The sequence below is a fragment of the Garra rufa genome, chromosome 18 (genome assembly GCF_049309525.1).
Source record: "Garra rufa chromosome 18, GarRuf1.0, whole genome shotgun sequence".
NCBI classification, from domain to species: domain Eukaryota; kingdom Metazoa; phylum Chordata; class Actinopteri; order Cypriniformes; family Cyprinidae; genus Garra; species Garra rufa.
In genome coordinates, this window is record NC_133378.1 from 2172923 (window position 1) to 2187194 (window position 14272).

The following is a 14272-nucleotide window of genomic DNA, read 5'->3' on the forward strand; positions in this document are numbered from 1 at the left end:
TAACAAATATTACACATGTACAGACCTGCATTTTTACAGCTTTAGCATCATTTTCCAAGAAGGTGTGTGTGTGTGTGTGCATGTGTGCGTGTGCGTGATAAGGAATGTGAACTCTCAGCAGAATGACTCAGGTAAGCTGCCAACTCAGGCCGAGTGACACTTGCGTAACTCCTGCGCGCCATACGTCAAACAAGCGAGCAAACCCCACCCCTCTCTCTCTCTCTCTCTCTCTCTCTCTCTCTGTTTCTCTCTCTCTCTCTCTCTCTCTCTCTCTCTCTGTTTCTCTCTCTCTCTCTCTCTCTCTCTCTCTCTCTCTCTCTCTCTCTCTCTCTCTCTCTCTCACTCCCTCACTCACACTCTCTGTTAAAACACATGAATGAGTAGCCTTAAAGTGTGAATGGCATTTATAAGAAAACACACACAAACCCCTTAATTTTAGCTAAAGATGGCCTTCCTCTTTCTCTCTCTTTCTTTTTCTTTTTAGGGTCATGGATGGGAAAGTAAACAGTCGAGGGGATATTTAAAGCACCAGTGGGGAAGGACACCATTCTAGCTCCATTCAATGCAAATTCACTTCTCTCTGTCAATGAGTCACTATTGTCACCTTAATTCACCAGAAGAACTGAGAAAACATGCGGTGAACTTTGACATTTTGCCTTTTGCAGTGAGACGTTTACATACAATTTATTTTCGTAATGAAACGTTACCTCACGCAACCCTTTGTTCATCAATTAGTAACAGAATGAGAAATAACAAAACCTTATTAATCTGACTTTAAAAGACAGTGGTTAAGTACTTTAGTTAAGCATTTATTATTATTATTAGTTAATTTCAGCATTTACTAATGTATTCTTAAAATTACAAGTTGTGTTTGTTAACATTAGTTAATGTACTGTGAATTACATTAACAATGAAAGACTATTTTTTTTATTAACTAACATTAAAGATTAATAATTTAATAAATTCCTTGTGGAATAAGAGTATTGATTTCAGTAACTTCTAGTTGTGTTGTGATTTATGAGGTTGGATCTTTGTCCTTTGATTATTGCGAGCAAGTACAACTATTTATAAATAAGGGTACTTTCATACGTTAATTGCTGCTTTAAAAAGGGGCACATGAACTGATCTAACTAGTTTTTTGACTAACGTTTTTCATTTATCCTAAACAGCATGTCCGTTCTTGTTTACAGGTTTTTCTTGCTTCGTTTTCTTACCAATCTACCTTTAGGGCACACTAGTTCTGTATATTGTTTTTGTAAACATTCTCATACATCATGGTTAACAGATAAAACATCTGATATAGATAACACTATCACAAATGTGATTTGTCAAGTCGGTTGTAGTAATGGCTTCACTCACTGAAGGAGGCAGTGAAGAGTAAAGCTGACCAGATCTGGACATGTTGGTTTAGAAATCTGAGTATTTTGGTATAGCTTGAAGCAGTTAATCTGAATGTGTTTTATGCAGTTATTAATTGGTCACATTTATACATGTACAGTTGAAGTCAAAAGTTTACATACACCTTGCAGAATCTGCAAAATGTTAATTATTTTACCAAAACAACAAGGATCATACATAATGCATGTTATTTTTTATTTAGTACTGACCTGATTAAGATATTTCATATAAAAGATGTTTACATATAGTCCACAAGAGAAAATATTAGTTGAATTTACAAAAAAAAATGACCCAGTTCAAAAGTTTACATACACTTGATTCTTAATACTGTGTTGTTACCTGAATGATCCACAGCTGTGTTTTTGTTTTTGTTTTTGTGATAGTTGTTCATGAGTCCCTTGTTTGTCCTAAACTGTTAAACTGCCTGCTGTTCTTTAGAAAAATCCTTCAAGTCCCACAAATTATTTGGTTGTTCAGCATTTTTGTGTATTTGAACCCTTTCCATCAATGACTGTATGATTTTGAGATCCATCTTTTCACACTGAGGTCAACTGAGGGACTCATATGCAACTATTACAGAAGGTTCAAACACTCACTGATGCTTCAGAAGGAAAAACGATGCATTAAGAGCCGGGGGTGAAAACTTTTGAACAGAATGAAGATGTGTACTTTTTTCACATTTTGCCTAAATATCATAGATTTTTTTTCATTCAGTACTGCCGTCAAAAGCTACAGAAGATACTTACATGTTTCCCAGAAGTCAAAATAAGTGAAATTTACCCTGATCTTCAAATTCAAAAAGTTTTCACCCCCCCGGCTTTTAATGCTCAAATACACTTAGTGTTCAAATATAGAAAAATGCTGAAAAACAAAGAATTTGTGGGACACTTTTTTTAGAAGAACAGCTGGCAGTTTAACTGTTTAGGACAAACAAGGGACTCATAAACAACTATGACTAAACAAAAAGCTGTGGAATCAAGTGTATGTAAACTTTTGAATGGGGTCATATTTATAAATTCAACTATTATTTTCTCTTGTGGACTACATGTAAATGTCTTTTATGTAAAATGTCTTATTCAGGTCAGTAGTACATAAAAAATAACATGCATTTTGTATGATCCCTCTTATTTTGTTAAAATAATTAACATTTTGCAGATTCTGCAAGGTGTATGTAAACTTTTGACTTCAACTGTAAGTAGTCTATGCTTACATTCTTTTCTCTGTTATGGATCCGGAGAGTTCCTGACTGTAGGGTCTCTGACTGTAGTGCTGATATCATACAGACTTCCTCTGCATGATCTGTTTTCTGCTTGAGAATTGAGATCACACACATACATACTTCTCTTCCTTTTCTCTCTTTCTCTCTCTCTCTCTCTCTCTCTCTCTCTCTCTCTCTCTTACACACACACACATACAGAAATGTGAATGCATTCATCTGGAAAAAACCTGGACATGATCTATTGCAGTAATATATCACAAACATCAAAGGCCATTTTACAAGCAGAATTGTTACAACTCATAAAATGACATTTTATTAAACCATTAAATTATGTTTTAAATATAAACACACTGAACTGCCCTCTTAGAATTTGTTTTTTCACTGTATAACTTTACAAGCTCTAGGGTTTGTACAAGGGTTTAAAAAGGTTTGAAAGTTAGAAATTATTAAATTTATTCAGCAAGAACGCACTGCTTAAAAATAAATATATTTATAATGTCACAATAGATTTCTATTTCTATTTCAAGTATTTTTTTTTTTTTTCAAAAAAATAAAGTATCAACAAATTATAGAAGTTTTTTTTATATTTTTTATATTTAATATAAAATACATATTTTACATAACAGGTTTTATCCTAAATTTGATATCAAAAATAAGTTATGTTCCAAATTTGAAGTTGATATGAAAAAAATGAAGGTTCCTGTGAAAGTTTGTTTAGGGCGTTATACCACAAACAGCCACCGGGTGCCATACAAACGCCATAAATATTTTTTATAAATATATTTTCACAGAAGTCTAAATTTTTCAGAAAATGTTCATTCTATCACAGAATAACCACCAAATATGCAATCCTGAGACTCAGACCTTTCCAATTATATGTTTTTTGTCAGGATTGTAAAATGTTATGTTTATAAAAGACCGTAATGCATTTTGTAATATGACACCGCTAAGGGGAAGGAGACCGCCAAACGATTTTAAAGTACCATTTCCATGGTAAGGCAATGTCCGATTTCAAAATGATTGAACTTTATTATTCTTGAGCTTCTAAGCTTTCAAATGATATATAATTTATGATGGTTACTAAAACATTTGATAGAGAAAAAGGACAACGGAAAAAAGAGCGCCAAGCGTCCCACAGGTGAGATGGTGACAGTTAAGGGGTTAATAATGTCACAAAAGATTTCTATTTCAAATTAATGCTGTTCTTTTAATTCCTAAAAATCATTTTCAAAATTGACAATAGTAAGAAATGTTTCTTGAGCAGCAAATCAGCACATTAGAATGCTTTTGAAGGATCATGTGACACTGAAAACTGAAGTAATGATGCTAAAAATTCAGCTTTGCATCACTGGAATAAATTACATTTTAAAATATATACAAATATTACAGTTTTTTACAGACGCTAGGACACATTTCTCAATACTTAGGTCACTTTTGCAAAACTCTTGACACAGTGAGCACAACAGAAGTCTATGTGGGCTAAACTGAGGATCAATTATCATTGTTTTGGCACAAAATGCATTCAATGACTACATCTCTCAAATTTCATGAACTCTTTTCTCACTCAGACACAACAACTGCCAAAAATCTTTGTACGTACAGGACATTTTGCACGTGCTTACATACTGTTTTCAAAACTGTTAAACTTATGTTCAAAACAATAACACAATGCAAAACTGAATAAGACAGCAAAATTCAACAGCAATATTTTATTGAAACATTTTCAAATCTAAAAATGCGAGTAGATTAGCATTACTATTGTATCTGTATCAGCTGATGGTGTGTGTACAAATTCTTGTATTTTGGAATTACTTAGTGCAAAAAAAATAAAAATAAATAAACAACATAAAATATTGACGAATTCTGCATTATGTCTGATTCATTCCGGTAACATATATTGCAGTTATAAACAATATATATTGCAATTATAAACAGAGATGTGTCCTTGTTTTACACAAGAAAACTCACTGTTGTTAGTGTTTTTTAGCTCATTGTTTTGTGGCTGACAAAGTGTGTTTGTCGGCTGTCAACCTTCGCTAGTGTTCTGGAAGAATGAGTTTATTTGAGACCTGAATAAAGTGTTTTGGTAGTTGTAGTGCATTTTGAATGTGAAATGAACTGCTTTGCCAAGCTGAAAGTCGGTTAGGAGAATTGTGTGAAGAGTTTTGCAAAAGTGACCTAAGTATTGAGAAATGTGCCCTAGCGTCTGGAAAAAACTGTAAAAGTCACAATATTACTGTTTTTATAGTATTTGTGATCAAATAAATGCAGCTGTTGAGAGCATAAGTGACTTCAAAAACCTTACAAATCTTTTCTTATTCTCTAAAGTGTGTTATTTGTCAAATTAGTTCTGGATATTTTATTCTTCTGCAGAATATCCCTTTAAATTTTAGATTGAGATCAGTATGGGCTTCTGTGGAGGCCTAGCAAGCACACAGAGGACTAAAGAGCCTGACATGAGGGATGAAAAGCAGCCCAGATCATCATTATCCTAAACCAATGTACAATTAGCACTAAACAGGTAGCGTTCTCCAGACGAGATTTGTTTGGCAATCCCTACGCCAGTTTTGTCTATGAAGATTTACAGACCTGCCAGTAACCTCACACACATTATTGTTTCTCTTTTTTGTTTTTCCAACCTTTAAATGAGTAGTTTAGTCTGTGATAAGTAATTGGCTTTTTGACAGCTGGTTGTAGGCTGGTCTGTGTGTGTGTGTGTGTGTGTGTGTGTGTGTGTGTGTGTGTGTGTGGTTGGGTTAAATGGTGTGTATAAGTTGTTTTTTATGGGGCCTCAGGGAGAGATATTTCACACCCTATTTAACTGTTCATTACAGCTGGTCACTACGCAGAGAAAATGTTCTGTCTTTGGACAATTATGCAGTGAAATGGTAACGGCGGCAAGCTTTCAACTACAGCACATAAAGCAGAACAAAGACGGTTCCTGAAACTAATAATTACTGGACAAATGAGCTTAACCGTTTATGCTGCTTAACTTCATAAATTGTGCCCTAATATGGTCATGTCTATTCTTCGTGCGCAAAACACAATCTTACAAGACTTTGGTTCGTGTGGTGAATGGTAACTTTGCATTTTCTGTGTGCTTAATGTTGACGTCATGATCCTGAGCTGTTCTTGGTGAGCTCATTGTTAAAAGCCGTCTTACCTCACTGCTAGAGACTCCATCTTTCCTCTTAAGATGGCTTTCACTCTGTGTGCTAGAGTCTGTTTTCCTTCTTGTCATTCAGTTGCGTTAGATAACTCAAGTTATCTGAATGCGCAGAGAACGGAAACCTCAAAGGGTTCTCACAGCATTTAAGCAATGTTTAACACTTTCTCGGTTGCTGAGCGTGTCTTATCTAGTATGTCGTTTTGTCACTTTATATGTTTGTTTGTTTTTAGTCTTACCATATATATTTTAATTAGAGATACACAGTATATCACACTATATCAATACCATATTGGTTATAGGCCTATATTAACCCTTGTGCGACCTTATGGACATTTTTGTCCATTTCAGTTTCGTTTTTGTTATACACTCTTAAAAATAAAGGTGCTTCACGATGCTATAGAAGAACCTTTTTGTCTAAATGGTTCCATAGAACCTTTAACATCTGAAGAACCTTTCTGTTTCACAGAAGGTTATTTGTGGCAAATAAGGTTCTTCAGATTATAAAAAGGTAAGCAAGAAATGGCTCTTTAAAGAACCTTTGACTAAATGGTTCTTTGTGAAACCAAAAATGGTTCTTTTTATGGCATCGCTTGAAGAGCCTTTTGAAGCACCTTTATTTTTAAGAGTGTAAGTGTGTCTGTGTTAATACCAACTGCATACATTTTGGCTCAGGTGTTTATTTTTATTGAAATTTTTATATTTCACCTTCATTTCCTCAAATCAATTTTACCCTCCGTACAAAAAATACTCACACTCAGGACCTTAAGGACAATAATGTCTATTGAAACCCATTAAAACTGAAATTTTTTTAACCCAGGGCCATTTAACTATAAAATTATGCAATATTTGCTAATAGGCATTCATTCTATCGACAAGGCTTAAAATTTTACATTTTTTCCATATTTTACTAGATTGTGCCATTTTTTTTTTTTGGCATATAAAAGAAATATTCGCTTTATTTGTGTTTTCTGCTTATGCATATTATAGTCAATTATAGAGTCAATTGGAAAAATAATGCAGCTATAATTGTGTGGGTATGTTGGTAAGGATGTCAGAGTGTGGTTTGCATGTGTTTACTGAAAATTTAATGTGTGTAATTAGTTTGAAAGAAATTATATTGTACTGGCATTGAAAAATCCCACTCCATGTATATGAGTCTCACCCTTGGCAGGGTCATAGGGTCATGTCAAAACTATGAATAAGGTCAAAGAAGGTTAATGAGCATTGAAGACTTTTCTTTTTCACCCAAACACACATTTTAATCCTTGATTGCACTTTTTCATTTGTTATTGTTTTTGTACAGAGATAAAAGGTGAGCTTGAATTTGATGTAGAACTTCAGAAGCCTCTAAACACATTGTTTTTGTTTTCACCACAAGAAAATGCTGATTGTTTAGTCTGGTAGATTTTATACAAAGTTTGAGTGTTCGCACAGCCCAGACAGGTGTTGGCACTGCCAAACCTATGCATATTTGGTACTTGATGGCTTGGTCATTTCATTGCTCGCAAGATGAAGAGACGTTACTCAGCAGAGGAAGCTCTGGAGCTGGTGTTGCCCACTGACAGACAGCATTATGTAAAGAAACCAGCTTTTAAAAGCATTACAATTCTGAAAATGAATGAATGTTTGGTAATTATGAATAGAGGAGATGCTGATAAAAAAACAACAGACAGTGAAAGTGGGGAAAAAATATTAATATATGTGACCCTGGAGCACAAAACCAGTCTTAAGTCGCTGGGGTATATTTGTAGCAATAGCCAAAAATACATTGTATGGGTCAAAATTATTGATTTTTCTTTTATGCCAAAAATCATTAGGAAATTAAGTAAAGATCATGTTCCATGAAGATTTTTTGTAAAATTTCTACTATAAATATATCAAAATGTAATTTTTGATTAGTAATATGCATTGTTAAGAACTTAATTTGGACAACTTTAAAGGTGATTTTCTCAGTATTTTGATTTTTTTGCACCCTCAGATTCCAGATTTTCAAATAGATGTATCTCGACCAAATATTGTCCTATCCTAACAAACCATACATCAATAGAAAGCTTATTTATTGAGCTTTCATATGTTGTAAACATCTCAGTTTTGTAAAATTTTACCTTATGACTGGTTTTGTGGTCCAGGGTCACATATAACATTTCTATGATTTTTGACATTGACATTTTTGTCCATTATGGACCTAAATGTTAGTTGTTGTTTTTTTTAAATATGACACTACATAAAAAATATACATGCCTCAAAATGAATGTTGTTGTTCTTCACTGACACACCCAAGAAGCTAATAAGCAAAGAAAAAAAATTCTGCTTAGCATTTAGTATATGGAAATTATCTACTATTTTTCATTTTTTCATAAAAAACACCTGTGGCATTATGTAAACAAACCAGCATTTAAGGGGTTACAATTCTGAAAATTAATGAATGTTTGGTATCTATGGATAGAACAGATGTTAAAAAATCAGTGAAAGTGGAAAAAAAATATTAATAAATCATATTTTATGACAGTTTTTGGACATGGACCTTTTTGTCCATTTTGCACCTATGTGTAACTTATTTTTTGAATGCACAAGGGTTAAAGATAATATTATGTTATAATATAAAATTATGATATGGATTAGAGGTATTAGAGGATATTGAATATTGCCGCCATCTAACATTCCAAATTAATTTTTCAAAAGTTCTATATAAAATATATTATATTTTATTATATTATAGTATATTATATACATTTATTTTTATGAATTCATTTTAATGAATCATTGTATAATTAATTGAAATAAATTATTGTAATATTATATTATAATATTTATAGTAAAATAGATTAGAGGTATTAGATTATATTAAATATTGCCGCCATCTAACACTCACTTAAAATTCATCTTTAAAAGTTTATATATGAATTATATGATATTATACTATATTTTAAACATTTATTATTATAAATTAATTTGAATAAATAATTGTACAATAATTAAAATAAATTATTATAATATTATATTATGGATTAGAGGTATTAGAGGACATTGAATATTGCCGCCATCTAACGCTTTCTTAAAATTAATATTAAAAAAATTCTAATATTATATTATATTATATTATATTATATTATGTTATATTATATTATATTATATTATTTAATACAATTTATATATATATATATATATATATATATATATATATATATATATATATATATTTATTATTATAAATTAATTTTAATATATCATTTTTTAATAAATTTATATATAATATATATAATAGTAATATTTATATTAAGATATGGATTAGAGGTATTAGAGGACATTGAATGCTGCCGCCATCTAACACTTAAAATTATTTTTTTTAAAGTTCTATATTATATACATTTATTATTTTGAATTAATTTTAAATGAATCATATAATTATTATTATAATTATTTAAAATACGTTATTATAATATTATATTATAGATTATAGGTATTAGAGGACATTGAATATATGAATATTTAGTTTTATGAATTAATTAATTAATAAATATTGTCGCATCTAACACTAACCTATAATTAATCTTTAAAAAGATCTATATTATATTATATTATATTATATAAATGTATTATTATAAATTAATTATAATAAATAATTTTATAATCAATTAAAATATATAATTATAATTTTATTAATACTCTTTGTAATAATTTTTTATATTTTTGTATCTCATTATTAAATGAAAATCCATATTTTTTATACCACATCAATTTTATGTTTTAGTGTTTTATTTCATTTTTAAATGTTTATAATAGTTTCTCATTTATTGTTTACTTAGACAAAAAAAATATTTTAATATCATATAACATCAAAAACATATAACAAAATTATATATATATATATATATATATATATATATATATATATATATTAACTTTATGTACTAAAATAACTCAAACTAAAATGCAAATAAAAATTAAATGTATAAAAAAGTATATATTTTATAGATAGATAGATAGATAGATGATAGATTGATAGATAGATAGATAGATAGATAGATAGATAGATAGATAGATAGATAGATAGATAGATAGATAGATAGATAGATAGATAGATAGATAGATAGATAGATAGATAGATTGATAGATAGATAGATAGATAGATAGATAGATAGATAGATAGATAGATAGATAGATAGATAGAAAAAATGACGAAAACACAACAAAATTACTAAAGCTTTAACTGAAATTTTAATCAAAACTGAAAATATAAAAATGAAAACTGAATTTTAATATCAGTGCATCCCCAATTTTTACATTAAAATGAACATTTATCAAACTCTCATTCAGTGTCACATGACATTTCTTCATCTGTATTTTGCAGTACTTTATATACCCGCTTATACTTGCCTGCATTTAATGCACTGTGTGCAATATGTGACCTACAAAAGACTAGACTACCTTTGTTTACATTCCTTTAGCTCCCACAGTCATAGACGACAATCTTGTCTGGTGCAGTAGTGAATGGTTGATGAATCATGGTTGGACACATGAAGTATTATGAGAGGTTAGTATTCATATCCATTCATAATCATATCTATTCGCCAGTACGTCCGGTACACACAGGCTTATCTCCTTCAAGCGATTCTAGCTGATTGCATTAGAAACTGAAGAAAGAAATGAACACGACTGTGGTTTTTGTGCAGACTAAGTGAAACAAGGAGCCATGGTAAATTTGTATGACTGAATAAACGTACAGACACACACAAAGCAGGGTCAGAGACTGTAAACGTGTACTCAACGCTCAATGCTTCAAATATACAAGATGTACTCTTAGTTCAAATTGAGATTCTTTAGCTGGGATATGGCCATATGTTGATGTGACCTGTGCCTTGGTGACTCCTGTGCCACCCCTCTCTGACTCACTCAGTCACGAGTGCCATACCTGTCTGCGCTGACCTCGATTCTGGCCCACATTCACAACCCTTCTTCCTCCCTCACACCCAGAAGAGCAGCTTCAGTCTGTGTGCTATTCAGTTACACATTTCTAGTTGTTTAGAAAGGGAGAGGAACTTCCTCTATACATGGACTACACACAGCGCTGCATTACTTAATCCTTTTGAGCCACTGAATGGAGCTGCCTTGATGTTGTGCCAATACACTAATGCATAAAGCACCCATTGACACATCAGCTTCCTTGATCTTAATTGAAAGGCATTTAGTAGGTAACATATTGGTGTTGTATTGATTTTATCAAGCGGTTTCCTGATGAGCATTTTTTTAGTGGAATGAGGGAGCATGCTTGGAAAGATCGCAGACATCTTTCTTGTCTTGCACTTTGTTGCAGATGCATTTATTTTCAGTATCGGTGGGTTATTCATGACAAGATGGGTATGTGTCTTTACAAAGCCAGATTCCCTGTTGATAAAGTAGATTTGATATAATCTGTGATCATTTTGATCCATGTAGTCTTACCACCTTTCTGTATGTCATATTTTGCAGTATAAATTGGGATCCAAAAGTATTAGGTTAGTATTGAGTATTAGGATCCATATTAAAAACTCTACCTTTTTTATCATTTATATCTGGAAATAAACTAAATTTCTACATAAAAAGAAGAATATTGTTTAACATAAAAGTGGTCAAAAGCTTGGGGTTGGTACGATTTTTTTTTTTTTTTGAAAATATAAAAATGAAGCATTAGTCTCTTATGCTCACCAAGGCTACATTTATTTGATTAAAATACTATAAAAATAGTAATGTTATTACCATTAAAAGCATATATAAATTTATTATTATTAAATAATTATAATGAATACTTTGTGTAAAGCAGATTGTATATGCTCAGATTTTATTTTATTAGATATACGCACTAGCCTATATCACACTATATCAATATCATATTGGTTATAGGCCAATATTAGAGATAATATTATATTATATTTATATTATGATATGAATTAGAGGTTTTAGATTATATTGAATATTGCTACCATCTAACGCTCACTTAAAATGAATCTTTAAAAACGTTTATATTATATTAATATTATATTACTGTTATATAAATGTATTATTATAAACTGGTTTTAATAATTAATTAATTATTTTAGAATTGTATAATTAATTCTATAATTATTTTTATTTAAAAAAATATTATAATTAATTAAGTTTATAATTTAATTTTTAATTAATTAAAATAAATACAATTATTATAATTTTATTAATACTCTTCATAATAATTTCAACTATTTTTATGACGTTAAGATGGCTAAATTGATTGATTTTATGTTTTAGTGTTTTATTTTTAATGTTTGTGTTTATAATATATTATATACCTTTGCTAATAACAACAATAATTATAAATTATAAAATAAATGTTTAAAAGTTAATTTAGTTTACCTTCATGTACTAAAATAACTCAACCTAAAATGTAATCTTTAAACATTTTAAAATAACAATTTTCTAATTTTACATATTTTTAAATGAAATTCATACATGTGATTAAATTTACATTTTATCCAGCCATTATTCGCGGCTTCAGTGTCACATGATCCACCAGAAATAATTTTAATAACCTTATTTGGTCATTTTAATAATTTTATAAGCTTGCTTGGTTCTTCTTAGATCCTATATATATATATATCTGCTTAAAAGTGTTGTTAAATATTAATTAGGGCCGGGACTTTAACGCGTTAATTTAGATTAATTAATTACACAAAAATAACGCGTTAAATTTTTTTAACGCATTTTAATCGCAATACGTTTTGCACCGCGGAACGTTTCTCACTAGATGAGATTCAGCGGACCGATTATACTGGAGCACAAACTAGCGTTCAGACAAGCCAAAGACGTCCGTCCTAAATAGTATTGTATGTCCCAAATCGTAGTATGTTTAAAAAGTATTCCAAAGATTCCCGGATGGTCTACTACTTAACGATCAATGCACACTCTTAACTGCTTATATTGCCCGCAGGATTCGATTAGAACTACAAACACGCATAAAAAGTGTTAAAAAACTACAAACATGGAGGATATACGCGACCAACAGACAGGTAGAGAAAGGGGTTTGAGTGATAAATAATCAGTGTGTAACCTGATAAAAACTATTTTTTAAATGTTATCCGCGTTATATTCCATGTGCAGCAACATTTATAATGATAGGTTTGGTCATTAAAGTTTAAATGCATAATTAAGCAAACACAAGAGCAGAGTTCTCGGAATGAAAGACTCGTTAAAGAACGTGCCTCTTGCTACACTTTTAATGGCAATATTGTACTGGTCTGTTGGACTTGGTTGAACAAAAATAAACAATATTTTGTTGCTTAAGCTTATGTATTCAGTCATTATTCAATGGTATACTAAAAATCCATGTAAAAATCTTAATTCTCACTGTTCTCAGGTCAAATATTTACATGCGATTAAAATGCGATTAATTTCGATTAATTAATTACAAAGCCTCTAATTAATTAGATTAAAATTTTTAATCGAGTCCCGGCCCTAATATTAATACAATTATATTTTATATAACTTATATAAAATATAATTGTGGAAATCATGATACATTTTAATGATTTTTTTAATGAATAGAAAATTCAAAAGGAAAGCATTTATTTGAAATAAAAATCTTTTGTAACATTATGAATGTCTTTACTGTAATTTTAATTAATTGAATGTCCTTCTCGGAAAAAAAATTAACCCAATTGTTTTTTGTTTGTTTTTTTGAGTGGTGGTGATGCAAATATTGCAATTGCAATTTCAAATGAGTGTTACAAAAAATTAAAAATTAATAATAATAATAATAATAATAATAATAATAATAATAATAATAATAATAATTCAGCATTTAATTAGAAAGGAAAAATATATCTGTTTTGAACACTAAATTGTATATAGCTGGGTTATACCCCTGGTTCCCAATAGCCATGGGAGGTGTTATTTTCAACACATTAATGGGTGGCAATAATCCTAGTCTCTGTGTGTGATTATATTCACATTGTACTGCCTGCTTGTGTATTGGGCTTTTTAATGAGGATCAGCTCTTCAATCCACATGTGTTTGATAGAACATACAAATGTTAGTTTGCATATGTGAAGTTGTGAATGTTGTGTATTTGTTTTGTGTAGGCTATGTATCTCAGAGTGTGTGAGATTATGTCTGTTGGTACAGATGAGGTAAATCTCAGAAATGCATATGTTAGAGGCTTTCCTCACATAGCAGCGGTGATTTGGATTTGTGTGTGTGTACACTGGTAGTCCATGGCCCTGTGGAGGCCAGTTGAATCCCATGCTGTGCCCCAGCACTGCAGTAGAGATAGGGAGGGAGGGTGTGAACTGAGACGCACAGATAGAGGCCTGGCAGACAGGCAGACAGGAGCCAGTCTCTCTGCTCTCACAGATTAGCCTGACTCCAGCTCCACATTCCCCAGCTCGCCTGCTCCGGACCAAACCACACACCAGCCGCGCCAATGCACTCACACACAGGCTGAGATATTACACATTATTCATAGTCGCATACAACCA